A 14,139-nucleotide genomic window follows, 5' to 3' on the forward strand; every position below is an offset into this window, starting at 1 on the left:
CAGAGGGCAGACTTCTTTTTCGCCTTAATAAAGTATGCTACCAAGACAAGGATGGGTATCCCCAAGCCAAAGGAACTAAATGGGAATGGGAAGAGTATCAACTGGACAATGTTTCAATACCATATGTCTTCAAAAATATAAGAGACTCTGACAAGAAAGAACAATTTGTGATTTCTGTTACAAAAACTAAAGCAGATTTATGTATACGTAGCATTGGGCGAATTCCAGTGGGGATAAGCGATTGTACCTTGATTTTAACTATTGAGGGGGTAAATAATAGTAGTTTTAGAGCTTCACATAATACATATTTTGTATGTGGTAACTATGGATATTACCAACTACCTATTGGGTGGCAGGTGTGTGTTTTGTATCTTTTCTATTACCCCCTGTGTTTTTGGCACCTGCATCATATCACCGAGATTTTAAACTGTTCAATTACATCATTAAAAAGAGATATAAATGGACAATAAGTACAAATGAGGTAGACCAAACGGACACTAGCCTGCAACAATATGTTGATTTTAATTTAGGGTTGTTCTCCTTTGTGGGTGCTGCGTTAAACAGTAAGAAAGTGAGATGATTGACTAGGGTTGTGGAAGCTGTTACCAATCAGGCAGCTCTGGCACTTGGAAATATTACCGAGGAGCTCCAAATTGCGAGGATTGTAGCGCTTCAAAATCGCATGGTACTAGATGTGATATTAGCTGATCGAGGTGGTGCATGTCGAATGCACCACCTCGAGTTGCTGTGTTTTCATTCCAGATCACTCACCTTCAGTATATGATGCAATATCTAAATTGCATAAAATTGCTGCAGAAATTCACACAGAGACTGGTACTTGGACTTTTTCTGGATGGTTTTGGGCTCTTGTTTCCATCTGGGGCTGGAAACTACTGACTATCCTGTGTGTAATGATTGCAATATTTTTCACATTCTGTATCTGTATTCAGTGTGGTCCAATGTTCTGCTCAATGTGTATTAGTGCTTGTATGACTACCAAAAGAAATATTACAGAAATGAAAGCACAACACATGTTAGATAAGGAAATAGCTAAAATGATGAGCATAAATATACAAGATGAATATTTAGATTATCCCAGAAAGACGAATGTCTTCAGCTAATGCTGAAAGGGTTGTCTCTTGTAATTTAGTAGCGATTAGATTAAGCATTAGCAAAAGACATCTTGTATTTAGCAACTATTGTGAACATTTCGCGGAATCCATTTTGTATTCATGGCAGCCATTTTCTCTGCCACATGCTGCCATGTGCTCGCCATGTGCTCTGTTCTACCTTCCTGTTAACTACTCTTGAAAATCTGTCTAGTGACAAGTTATATTTAGCATCTCCCACTTTCGCACATGCCCAGTAAGATCTGCAGCTGTTAGTAATTAGTAACAGACAGTAATGTGTCAACTAGTCCTTGAAAACTGTTAGCCCCTCCTACCTGTTGACTGTGCATTTCCATATGACCTTATATGCATATAAGTCTTGCTTCTATAATTGTACCACCTTTTTTTTAGCCCCTTCATGGGTATAGAAGGACCATGCTCTCTTAGTTCAGTGTGCTACTTCAAACATTGCCGAAGGGTGCTGTTTAAACTGTAGTACCACCTCTTGAGGTTTAATAAACTTTGTCTTTTATTTCAGTTTCTGTGCCAACTTCTTCCTATATGGTCTGAGGACTTTGTGCAGAGAAGGGTGAACCCCTTGCATTAGTAGGCCTTGCTGAAGCTTACTTCGACACTTGTCCGTGGTCCTTGAGCGATTGAGGTGATTGTTTGTAGAACAATCGATTAGTGTTCAAGATAAAAGATCATAAGCAATAAGCAAACCTTGTATTCCAGCAACATATTCAATATACAGTTCTTTAATAATTGCAGTGTACCAATATACCTACCAAACACTGCTCTGTAGTAGCTTTGAGCGGTCTTGTTGTTGAATCTGCAAGACAGTAGAGCACTCACTGTTATGTCCTTGCAATAGTTCAAGCTTACATTAGTCTGCTCCTCCTGTTATGTCCTAACAGTTCCAGTTTAAAGGCTATGCCGGACCTCCCTCGCAATTGTACATTAAACATCAACAGTATTTTCATGCATGATTTAATGTGGTGTTTACTTGTGTTGTTTTTCCAAAAACGTATGCATTCTGTGTGTCAGTACAGATCAGCGAGAAGCGCTCTTACTGCTGAGATTCGGCCAATCTCCCAAACATCACCAAATATTCTGCTTACAGGATTCTTGAGAATGGCATCTGCCGAAGGCTGCTGTCATCATTCTCTTTGATGTTCTCCAAAGGCGGTGTTCATCGGGCTCCTCCGCTGCAGTCACTAAACAAGAACCATGCCTCTTCTATGCACTGCAAGCAGGAGAACTCTGGCTGATGACCGCCTTTAAACAAAGTGGGAGAATAGCGAGTGCACGGTCAAGGGGGGGGCTCATTTTATACTAGAGCCTCTTCCAAACTGGCTGCCGTGCTCAGGAGTTGGGATATGTAATCCCCTTGATGATCTTACTTGAGTGAGTGCCTGAGGAGGGAGATAGCCTGCAAAAAACGTAAGTACAGTCATGTAGCAGAGGACAATCTGGGAATAGGCAAAGTCAACAGCACACAGTACAAGTCCCAGAGCGCCTATTGAGGTGACCATGCCACCAGAACTTACGCCTGGCGAATGTGCCATTGACCTTGTCACAAACCACACCAGCAGACCTTTGCAAAACGGGACCAGGCCCATAGAGCCTCTGTCCGTGATCTTGACAGCTAGTTTGCTGGCCTCCTGGTATGAACTTCAAGGACATAACAGGCTCCTCACAGCTCCTAGACCCATCTTCTATGAGCCCCTGACAATCAATAGATGCATCTCAGGTTCTGGGCGTTTGGTAGGTGTTTTTCAATGCTTTAAGCCAAGCTTTTTGGCTCTTTGTGAACGCAAACAGGCCTGTTCGCTCCAGAACCTTGTTGCTCACTGGAAACCCAGTACGAGCAGCCGGCAAGTTCGTCGTGAAGCAAAGCAAGTATCGCTGCTCCTGGCCACCAGGCTCCAGCCTGTCTGCCCGCCACGCCTGGCTGGCTCGTCGCGCCCCACCAGCTCATCGCGCGCCACTGACCATCGCCATTGATGCTCTCCCTGATCCAGGCGAACTTCTTCCCTGCGAACAGGACTCTTGGCACAATTCTTGAGAAGGTAAAACTTCAGCTGGACTAATCTGGGACTGCATCCCTCCCACGCACCATCACAGTCGGCTTGAACTTTTGACTTTGTCCCTGTCCAGCGTGACCAGATAGCCTTGGTTGGTGCTTTATGCTTTTAGGTGCTATATTGCAGCTTGTTCTTTAGAAATTCATAACTCAAGTTCTACTTATTAGATTGTTGTTATTTTGGTCTTGTTTTATTTATTAAATTAAGTTCTATTTTTCTAACTAGGTGTGGTATTTTTTTGTGTGGTGTGTTCACTGTTTTGCTGTTTGAAGTTGCACAAATACTTTACACATTGCCTCTTAAGTTAAGCCTGACTGCTCTGTGCCAAGCTACCAGAGGGCGAGCACAGGTTAATTTAGGGTGTGTTTGTGACTTACCTTGACTAGGATTGTGGTTCCTGCTTGGACAGGGTGCATACCTCTGCTAACCAGAAACCCAATTTCTAACACCAGGTTAAACCACATATTCATCTACCTTGGTGTCCCTCTATCACTTGGTTAGACCACACAGTGTCTCCTGCTGGCTTATCACTGCCCCAGGGGCTAGAATACTGTCATTGATTCCTGACACTGCCACCAGGTCCAGCAATCTGCCTCTCCTGAGTAGACTCGATATTGTATATCCTGGTGACTTAGCACAGTTGCCAAGGGCAACGTATCTATAATTCCTGGGTTGTCTCCATATTGTACTTTCTTGCGGCTTAGCACTTCCACCAGGGGCTGAAATTCTGCTTCTTCTTAGATGACTGCATATATTATTACATTGGTAGCATATTGCCAGAATGTATCTATACACTTGCATGACTGATTGCATGGTCGCTGCACTGACTGATCAGTACGGAACTGCCTGTGCAATCACCTAATTAACGTAATACATGACAGCCTGCATAACCTCTGATGGATGTACAGTATGCCAAATTTATTGACCGTTTGTGGTAGCTTTATATTGCAGATTGCTTGAGAAATTGCATGGCAGTCGTCTTACAAACTGTGTGCCAGCTGTGTGATAAATAGCATGAAAAACTCCAGTTTAATTTACTTTACAAATGACTCTAATGTTGTAAGTATGCCACGGTGTATTTGCTACGTGTTCAGAAAGCACTTCAGCGCATTGACACCTCATCAGGGCAGAAAGCACTATACAAATGCCAATACAGTAATATAAAAAAACAATGATGTGAAGCTTTCTAACGGAGTATAGCATCCCATGCAATTCAAAACACAGAATTTTAATCATCATGTATAAGGAATTGGATAAAAAAATACATGAGATACATATTGCGGAATGCACTGCACTGCAAGAAAACAGCATGACAAACTGTAATCCTCATGCATGACTAAATCACTAACACTGAGCTCTCATGGAGCAGCATGCTACCTGTCCGCAAATATATCAGTGCTTCTCTAGGGCAATGCACGATATATAATTACTGTACCATACATTTCGCAGTCATTTAGGTTGGTTTCCTTTTCTGAATTTTAAGAAATACTGAGATTTCTTATTGTAGCAAACATACTCTAAGCAAGTTGTCATATGTTATCAGTAGACTCATGTTCAAGGCTTAAATGAATCTGTCACCAATTGGTTGCTCTCCAATATAATCTTTGGATTTGGAGAATGTATGTGGGAGATATTAAGGGATGTGAATTCATAACCCATTAATATCTCCTTCCAGACTCTCTAAGGAATGTTCTGCCTGCGAAAATATTTATTGAAAAAGATGACAAACTGCTCTCACAAATTGCTGAAAACACGGCTTTTTAATATCAATTAGATTACTCTTTATTCTACCGGTACTGGTTGTTCATAAACTCTTCCCAGCAATCAGATAGACTGAGGATGAGGAGGTAACTTCAGTTTATTAGTAGTTTATTTTAAAAAGTTGCCAAAAACCTAAGCCACCATCTCCAGATTTTTAGGTGTGTTGATTTCCAAGGGTAGCTAATTAAAACAAATTGATTCTTTAAGGTAGTTCTTGGATTGCATCTAAAAAAGTGGCAGAGGGTCAGCTTCTGGGACACTTTTAATTTTAAAGACCGATCTATAGGAGGCTGACATTTTGAAAATTAGTCCATTGCAGTCCACTCTTACACTTCAAAGACCCTGCATCATTTTTAAATGGAACTGGTTCAGGGCGCCTGAAACTGAAAATGCAATGACTGAGGTACCACTCAATTAAATTCAGAAAAGACAGCATCTGAGGCGCGCTGTCTTCATGTGGATCTCCATTTGCGATAACAACAATAGTTCTTTTTACCTTTTGAAATAAAGGTTTATTTGTTAGAAGAAAATGTCTATTGATTTTGTTGAATGAATAAGCTACATTTTCTTAAGATTGAAAATTCATAAAATAGATTGTTAACATTCTACATATGCCAAGTGGTTTGCTGGCTTGACAATGCAAAGGAATTAATGGAATGGAAAGGTCAAGGACGTCAAAAACAAACATGCACTGAAGAAAATCTTTTACCTATGTTTAAAAGTTGAACGTGTGGAAATTGTTGATCCTTGAGCAGCTTGAGTTTTTGATTGCCCTTATTTTCTCAAGACATGTAACTTCGAAACTATGCTAAATGCAGGGAACAGGTTGTTGCATAGGTTCTTCTTATAAAAAGGATTATACAAATTAATGATCACGCAGACAGTAACGTTTTTATTTCTCTTTATTGAATATGCAGTAGTGAGCCAGCGATAGGGTTGTGCATATTCATTATAGTTTCTTTAATCGTGTTTATCATACAGTTGTCATTCAGTTTGTTCATCTTCTTGTCAAATATACCATCCGCTTCCTTGTATAAACAGAAAATATATTGACATATATTTAGGATATGGCTGCTGTACACTATTATTGACTTCATCATGTATGCAGCATTTGCTGTTGTTGCCTAGTGTTTTGTGTGTGCAGAAGCACAGTCCAGTGGCAAGGGAATGCTAGATTAGGCTAAATTAGTTTATAGTGAGAGGGTTAGACTAGTCTAGGTTGTATTAGAATATTTTAAGATGTGTTGTATTGTATAGGTATTTTGATAGCTCTCTCCATGCTCCTTGTGAGGTGTAAAGTGTTTTCCTTGGCTGTCTGGTTCCATGATTTATATATTGCTTCTCGCCTTTTCATTTGTGGGCTTGTGAAACGGGCATTCTACCAGAAATACCAGCCCACCTGCCCTTACATGTTTTACATGACTAAAGTGATTAGAGGAGTTAGGGCTATTCTTCTGCTCTTTCTCTACTAGAAGGGCATTTTTGTAAATGTTCTTGTCCTTGACTGCCTTCCATAAACCCCACTTGATCTGGCTCAGTGAGAAAGGGAAAACGTTTTTCTAGCCCAGTGGTTCTTGATCTGTGAACCGGTTACCCCTGGGGTTCCGCGATGCCTACTCAGGGGGTCCGCACTGATTGGAAAAACTAAATGATATTAACAGATTTATAAGGTGTATATTAAAAAAGAAGTATAATGTAAAACTGAACATTTTAGAATGTTCTGTTAATGTGAAGGAAATTGAAAGTGGAAGCTAAAAATGAAGTTGGTATCTTCAGATTGATTTGTGGGAGCAGTTAGACAGAATGTCGTATGGTTGATGGATGGCCTATTTTGAATTTAAAAAAGCTCCAATCTTCCTGTTAAAAAACTAAAATGTTGATTTTTTCATTATATTTATTTGTTTATTGATGAAAATATTTCCTCAGTTTATGTATTAGGTTGACGAATGCTTGATTCTGTATTTCTATGTATTGCTTAAGGGTACAGATTGTCAAAATTGGTTAGACTGGGGGTCCCCGGATTCCAATAATGACTCAGTGGGGCACCCTGATTTCATTAATGATTTGTTGGGGGTTCTCGGTTTCCAGTAATGATTAGGTGAGGGTCGAAAGGAGTCAGAAGTTTAAGAACGACTGGTCTAGCCTGTTCCCTGATCACCTTCTCATCGCCATGTTCCTACCAGCGTTAATGTGACAGTAATGAAAAAGGAAGAAAAATCTCTTGGTAGCTTCATCTGGTTCCACCTGTCTCTCAACCATTTCATTACCATGTGTGCATGGTCAATGATATACATTTCTGATATATTCCCTTGTCGAAGTCACTTGGTAATTTATTTTGACATGAAAAACTTGTGTAACTGAGAATCAAAGGAGAAGTCCTTGTCCAATGGGTACAGTTTGTCTATCAAACCTAAATCTACAAACCAGGGTCGCTATCTTTTAGAAATCATCTTTCACTTACGTAAATAATGAGCAGATCTGTCTACTCCCGCATCCAAGGCTATATGAAGGTCTCCCTCCAGAATGAGGTTCCCCCGACTGTCTCTCCTGTAACCTCCCTTACCAGTCTGATCAGGAATTTCTCTTGCAATTACTTTACTACCTGTATTTTCCGCATGACTGACAGAAATCTCCCCCATGGAAACCTGCTGCCTCTTCCAGCTATAGTTCTAAGATCATATCTCCAAAGGATTGTAACCGTTTCCACTTATTTGTTCCCCTTGTCACAACTGGTGCAAGTAAGATCTGTCTCATTCTAAATTGATTGGCCTCATTAGATGTTTCTCTTTTAAAAACATAGGGGGTCATTACAACATTGGCGGTAAAAGCCGCTTACCGCCGCGCAGAAGACCGCCAACACACCGCCCCGCCCGTGGATTTCCGCCACAGCTATTATGACCCACATTTCAGAATCCAACAAAATTCAGACACCCACACAACTCCGCCACGCCAAAGGTCAGTGATAAACTGGCGAAAACAAAACCAACACCGTCACGCCAACAGAAATACGCCCATACTATCACGACACACGAATCCACACAGCGGTCTTTCAACCGCGGTATTCCATTGGCGGTACACACCGCCGCGCTCAAAATACACACACTTCTACAAAACACCACCACATTGGACAATTCGAAATACACACACCTGATACACATACACACACCACTCCCACACACCCAATACTATATAAAACACACACCCACATCACCCACAAACCCCTACAACAAAAAATTCAGAAAGAAGGCGAGAGCACCAGCAAGAACAACAGCATCCACAGGCACACAACACCATCACCCACACAACTTCCATGCACAAAACACCACATACCACTACATATCACCACACTTATCACCACACACCCCACCCCACACATCACCCACACCACCCCATGGCATGGCAAAGACACCCCAGGTTCTCGGAGGACGAGCTCAGGGTCATGATGGAGGAAATCATTCGGGTAGAGGCACAGCTATTTGGAGCACAGGTGCAGCACACCTCAATTGCAAGGAAGATGGAGCTATGGCGAAGAATAGTCGACAGGGTCAACGCAGTGGGACAACACCCAAGAAATCGGGACGTCATCAGGAAGAGGTGGAACGACCTACGGGGGAAGGTGCGTTCCGTGGTCTCAAGACACCACCAGGCGGTCCAGCAGACTGGCGGCAGACCCCCACCTCCTCCCCCACAACTAACAACATGGGAGGAGCAGGTCTTGGAGATTCTGCATCCTGAGGGTCTCACAGGAGTCGGTGGAGGAATGGACTCTGGTAAGAAATATCTTAACTATTACATCCCCCACCCTACCTGCATGCCAGCACACACCCCCACCCTCACCCCCAGCAATCCTACTCCTCACAAATGTCCCACTATCACAACCCACCCATCCCAACACCAAGCCCTGCATGCAAAAACAAAGCATGGACACCCATCACTAAAGCATGCCCACTGCACATACCCACACAACCCCCTAAACCATCATCACACAAGCCCCCACACAGAAATGCCAGCACTGAGGTACACGGTCACCCACCCATTGCACACCATGACACACACAGATGCAATAATCGTGCTTTTCCACCCCTGCAGGACCACTACCCAACGTCACCAGACAGGAGGGTCCAGACATCTCCACCCCACACACAGAAGAGGCCCACAGTGATGACAGCAGCTCTATCCACCTGGATCTAGATGACCAGCCCGGACCATTGTGGGCCTCGGGACAGTCGGTTCCCCTCACACAGGCACAGGCCACCACAGACCTTCCACCCTCTGGTAACACCAGCACAGCACCCACCCAGCGGGCCCATACCTCCGTCACCAGGACACGTCAATCAGCTGTGTGTCCACCACTACAGGGAACCCAGGATAACCCACCACCCCAACAATAACAGGGACCTGGGGGCAGTAGTAGTGGGCACACGGTCCAGGGGACAGAGGCCCAGGAACACAGGGGAACTGGGAGGGCTGCTGTGCGACAGGGGGCGGACAGGCCCAGGGAACCCACTCTCCACGAGGCCCTCTCCTTCATCATGGGAGCATACCACCACTCCCAGGAGACGATGGCAACGGTCCTGGCCAAGTTTCAGGAGGCCCAGCGCATGCAGGAGGAACAGTATTTGGGGTTCAGGGAGGAACTCAGAACCATCAGCTCCACCCTGGGCACCATTGTAGGGTTCTGAAGGAAATACTCAACACCAGGAGGAACACTGTGGCACTCCAAGGGGCCCCTGACACTAGCATGGATGATGAACTGCCCACCACCTCCGCCGGCACTAGTGGACAAGAGGCACCGCCACAGGACCACTACACCAGCACCCCACCCCCTGCAGATAGAGAAGCACCCCGGAAGCGGTCCCTGAGATCCAGGAACAAGACAGAGCACAATGCCAAGACCCCGCCAAGAAATGAGACCACCCTGATTGTCAACCCACTGTCCCACTTTGTCACCCTGTCCATATTTGAACTGCCCCAGCTCCACTTCCTATGCCCATATGGGCAATGCACCTGTGAGACAAATAGACTGGACTCTGCCATGGACACTCCTCCGCCATTACCCCTCACCATTTAACTTCCCCCTCCAATAATGTTATGTAAATAAACACACCTAAAACACCAAAAGATCTGGAGTCTGTCTGTCATTTCGAAATAGTGTATTTGCTATTACAGTGACAAAATTTCCAGGAAATAGTAATGTCAACATACCGTTGTCACACAGCTCTAGTCCATGAGGAATCTAAGCAGATGACACACAGTGGGACCCACACCTGTGAAACCGTAAGGGAAAGTGTCAACTCGGTGACCATACACTGGGTGAAATCCACAGACAGGAGAGAGGTAGAAGTGTAAAAGTACTTGTAGTAGGCAGGAATGTATTCTCACCTGTGTCTCACTGGAAATATTGCTGGATGACTGAGTCCATGTTGTCAATGTCTTCTTCCTCTGCTTCCTCCTCATCACTGTCCACAGGCTCCACAGCTGCCACAACACCGGCATCTGGACCATCCTCCTGCAGAAAAGGCACCTGGCATCGCAAAGCCAAGTTATGAAGCATACAGCAGGCCACGATGATCTGGCACACCTTCTTTGGTGAGTAGAATAGGGATCCACCTGTCATATGGAGGCACCTAAACCTGGCCTTCAGGAGGCCGAAGGTGCGTTCGATCACCCTCCTAGTTCGCCCATGGGCCTCATTGTAGCGTTCCTCTGTCCTGGTCCTGGGATTCCTCACTGGGGTCAGTAGCCATGACAGGTTGGGGTAACCAGAGTCACCTAATAGCCACTCCCGGTGCCTCTGTAGTTGACCCATCACATAAGTATGCTGCTATTCCGCATGATGTAGGCGTCATGCACTGAACCAGGGAACATGGCATTCACATGGGAGATGTACTGGTCTGCCAAACACACCATCTGTACATTCATGGAATGATAACTCTTCCCTTCCTGCACACCTGTTCACTCCTGTGGGGGGGACCAAAGCCACATGGGTCCCATCAATAGCACCTATGATGTTGGGGATATGTCCAAGGGCATAGAAATCACCTTTCACTGTAGGCAAGTCCTCCACCTGAGGGAAAACGATGTAGCTCTGCATGTGTTTCAGCAGGGCAGACAAAACTCTGGACAACACGTTGGAAAACATAGGCTGGGACATCCCTGATGCCATGGCCACAGTTGTTTGAAATGACCCACTTGCAAGGAAATGGAGCACTGACAGCACCTGCACTTGAGGGGGGATTCCTGTGGGATGGGGGATTGCTGATATCAGGTCTGGCTCCAACTGGGTACACAGTTCCTGGATTGTGGCACGGTCAAACCTGTAGGTGATGATCAAATTAATTTCCTCCATTGTCGACAGGTCCACCAGCGGTCGGTACACCGGAAGATTCCGCCATCTCCTCACATGGCCCAGCGGATGGTGCCTATGAAGGACAACAGCGAACACAGAGTCAAACAACTCAGAGGTATGTACCCACAGTCTAGACAGAACACGATTCATACACAAATTCAGGCCTGTATGTGTGTTGAGAGTAGGCCTAGGTATGGGTGACGCAGTTGGTAATTAGGCCATGTGGGCCCCTAAAATGGCGGCTCCCTGACCTCTAAAGCGGGACAATGGGATGTGAGGTAACAGCGCTGGCGTTGTACACCGTCGCGGTAGGCGGTCGAAGACCGCGGCGCAATGCTGCATTGGTTAACATTGGACCCTATCGGTCCCAGGAGCCAATGACGATGTACGCCGGCGGTGATGGTACGCACCGACGCGGACGTGACCGCCATTTTCTATCACTTCAATCACTCGATACCTGATCTTCGACAGGAGAGGACCTACACTGCAAGTGCCGCTGTGACCTCGGTCTGGAAGAGACAATGGCTCGTGCGTTTGGGGAAAGGGCCCCTGCCTTCACTGCGGAGGAGTTGGAGAAGCTCGTGGATGGGGTCCTCCCCCAGTACACGCTACTCTACGGTCCTCCAGACCAACAGGTAAGTACACAGGGAGCATGCTGTATGGGCTATGCGTGTGTGGAGAGGGCTGGTTGTAAGAAGGAAGGGGGCCGAGTTCTGCGTGCATGAAAGACGGTGGGTGCATGTGCCACATGGCAAGGGTAGGGATGGGGGCCACTCATTTTGACGGCGCAGTTGCTAATGACTTCTCTTCTTCCCCTGTACATTTCATGTAGGGCAGTGCCCACCAGAAGAAGGATATTTGGAGTGCCATGGCCAAGGACGTCCGGACCCTGGGGGTCCACCACAGACGGAGCACCCACTGCCGGAAGAGATGGGAGGACATTCGCCGCTGGAGCAATAAGACGGCGGAGGCTCAGCTGGGGATGGCCTCCAAACGTGGGAGGGGTGCCCGTCGAACCATGACACCCCTGATGTTCCGGATCCTGGCGGTGGCCTACCCTGTGTTGGATGGGCGCTTGAGGGCATCACAGCAGACACAAGGTGGTGAGTACACTCTCATTCTGCTGACATTGTGCGCAGTGGAGGTGTCTGGCTGGGGGAGGAGGGCTGTGGGTTTCCCAAGGCCAGGGCGAGTTCCGTAGGCTAGGCCCCTTCATAAGGCATGGCCCTGTGGCCCCCCACCCCTCCTCTGTAGAGTGCCAACTACAGGTATTCATGCCCCTGTGTCATCTATGTGTGCAGATGTCGTACATAGCGTTGTAGGCCATTTCCCAGGAATTGCAGTGTAGAGCCCAACAGCGCAACGTAGTGCAGGGTGCTGCTGTGTCTGTCTTGTCCGCCAACGGAAGCGGTAATCCATGCACTCAACATGTCTTTCTTCTGTTCCCCCCCCCTTTTTTTTGCGGTCTCCCTGTTCTTGTGTACATTAGCATCATCAGACGGAGGTGCAGTGGCACCGGAGCACGAGGGAGCTGCATCCCACATGGGAATGGAGGCCCACACTACGGACTCAGAATACACCAGTGGGACGGAGGGCGAGGGGAGCACCACGGCGGTCACAGCATCTGCAACCAGCGACACGTACTCGTCCTCCGATGGGAGCTCCCTTGTGCCCCCCACTTCAACAGGTACAGCTGCCACCCCCCCTACCAGCACCGCCCTCCCAGCAGCCCCTCAGCCTTCGGCCCGTGCCCGCTCACTCAGGAGGGTGGGCATCACCTTCGCCCCAGGCATCTCAGCCCCTGCCCCTGTCACCTCTACTGCCCTCAGTGAGGAGGCCATTGACCTCCTCAGGTCACTCACTGTTGGGCAGTCTACCATTTTGAATGCCATCCAGGGTGTAGAAAGGGAGTTGCAACACACAAATGCATTCCTGGAGGGCATTCATTCTGGTCAGGCTGCCCTTCATCGAACCGTTCAGACTCTGTCCTCAGCACTGATGGCAGCCATTGTCCCTGTGTCAAGCCTCCCCCCTCCAACTTCCTCCACCCAGACCCAATCCCCTGTACCACTGCCTATCCCAAGCACACCATCAGACCAGCCTGCACACACCTCACCACACAAGGGAAGCTCAGGCAAACATAAGCACCACACATCCCACAGGCACTCACGCAAGCATCACACACATACAGACACACCAACATCCACTGCCTCCACTGTGTCCCCCTCCTCGTCGTCTCCCTCCTCCCTCCCAGTCTCGTCTACACTCACACCTGCATGCACTACCTCTACAGCCACTATGTCCCGCACCAGCACACCCAGCAGCACACCCCGCTCACGTACAGTCACCACCCCCACTACCATTCACACGTCCCCTGTGTCCTCTCCCAGTGTGTCTGTGACGCCCCCTCCCAAGATACACAAACGCAGGCACACACCCACCCAACATACACCCACCTCACGACAGCCTCCAGCGCATGCACCTGCACCCAAAGCCACAAAAGTTACACCTCCTACAACCACCTCCTCTTCCTCCACTCCCACACCCCCTCCAGCTACCCGTCCCAGTGTCTCCAAACAACTTTTCCTGTCCACCCTTAACCTATTTCCCACCACCCCGTACAACTCATAGGTCCCGTACTAGCACCTCAGCCACAAAATCTACGGGACCAGTGGTGCCTGTTGTCACAGGTATGTGGAGTGCACTGGCCACCAGGCCAGCCAGTCTATCACGGAGCCAGAGCACAGCCAGTCCCCCCCCCTGTGAAGCACCAGAGGTTGGCCAGTGCCCGGCGGGAGAGGGGGAAGACTCCAGCCACTCAAGCCGATCACAG

This window comes from Pleurodeles waltl, chromosome 5, assembly GCF_031143425.1.
Source record: "Pleurodeles waltl isolate 20211129_DDA chromosome 5, aPleWal1.hap1.20221129, whole genome shotgun sequence".
Lineage (NCBI taxonomy): Eukaryota > Metazoa > Chordata > Amphibia > Caudata > Salamandridae > Pleurodeles > Pleurodeles waltl.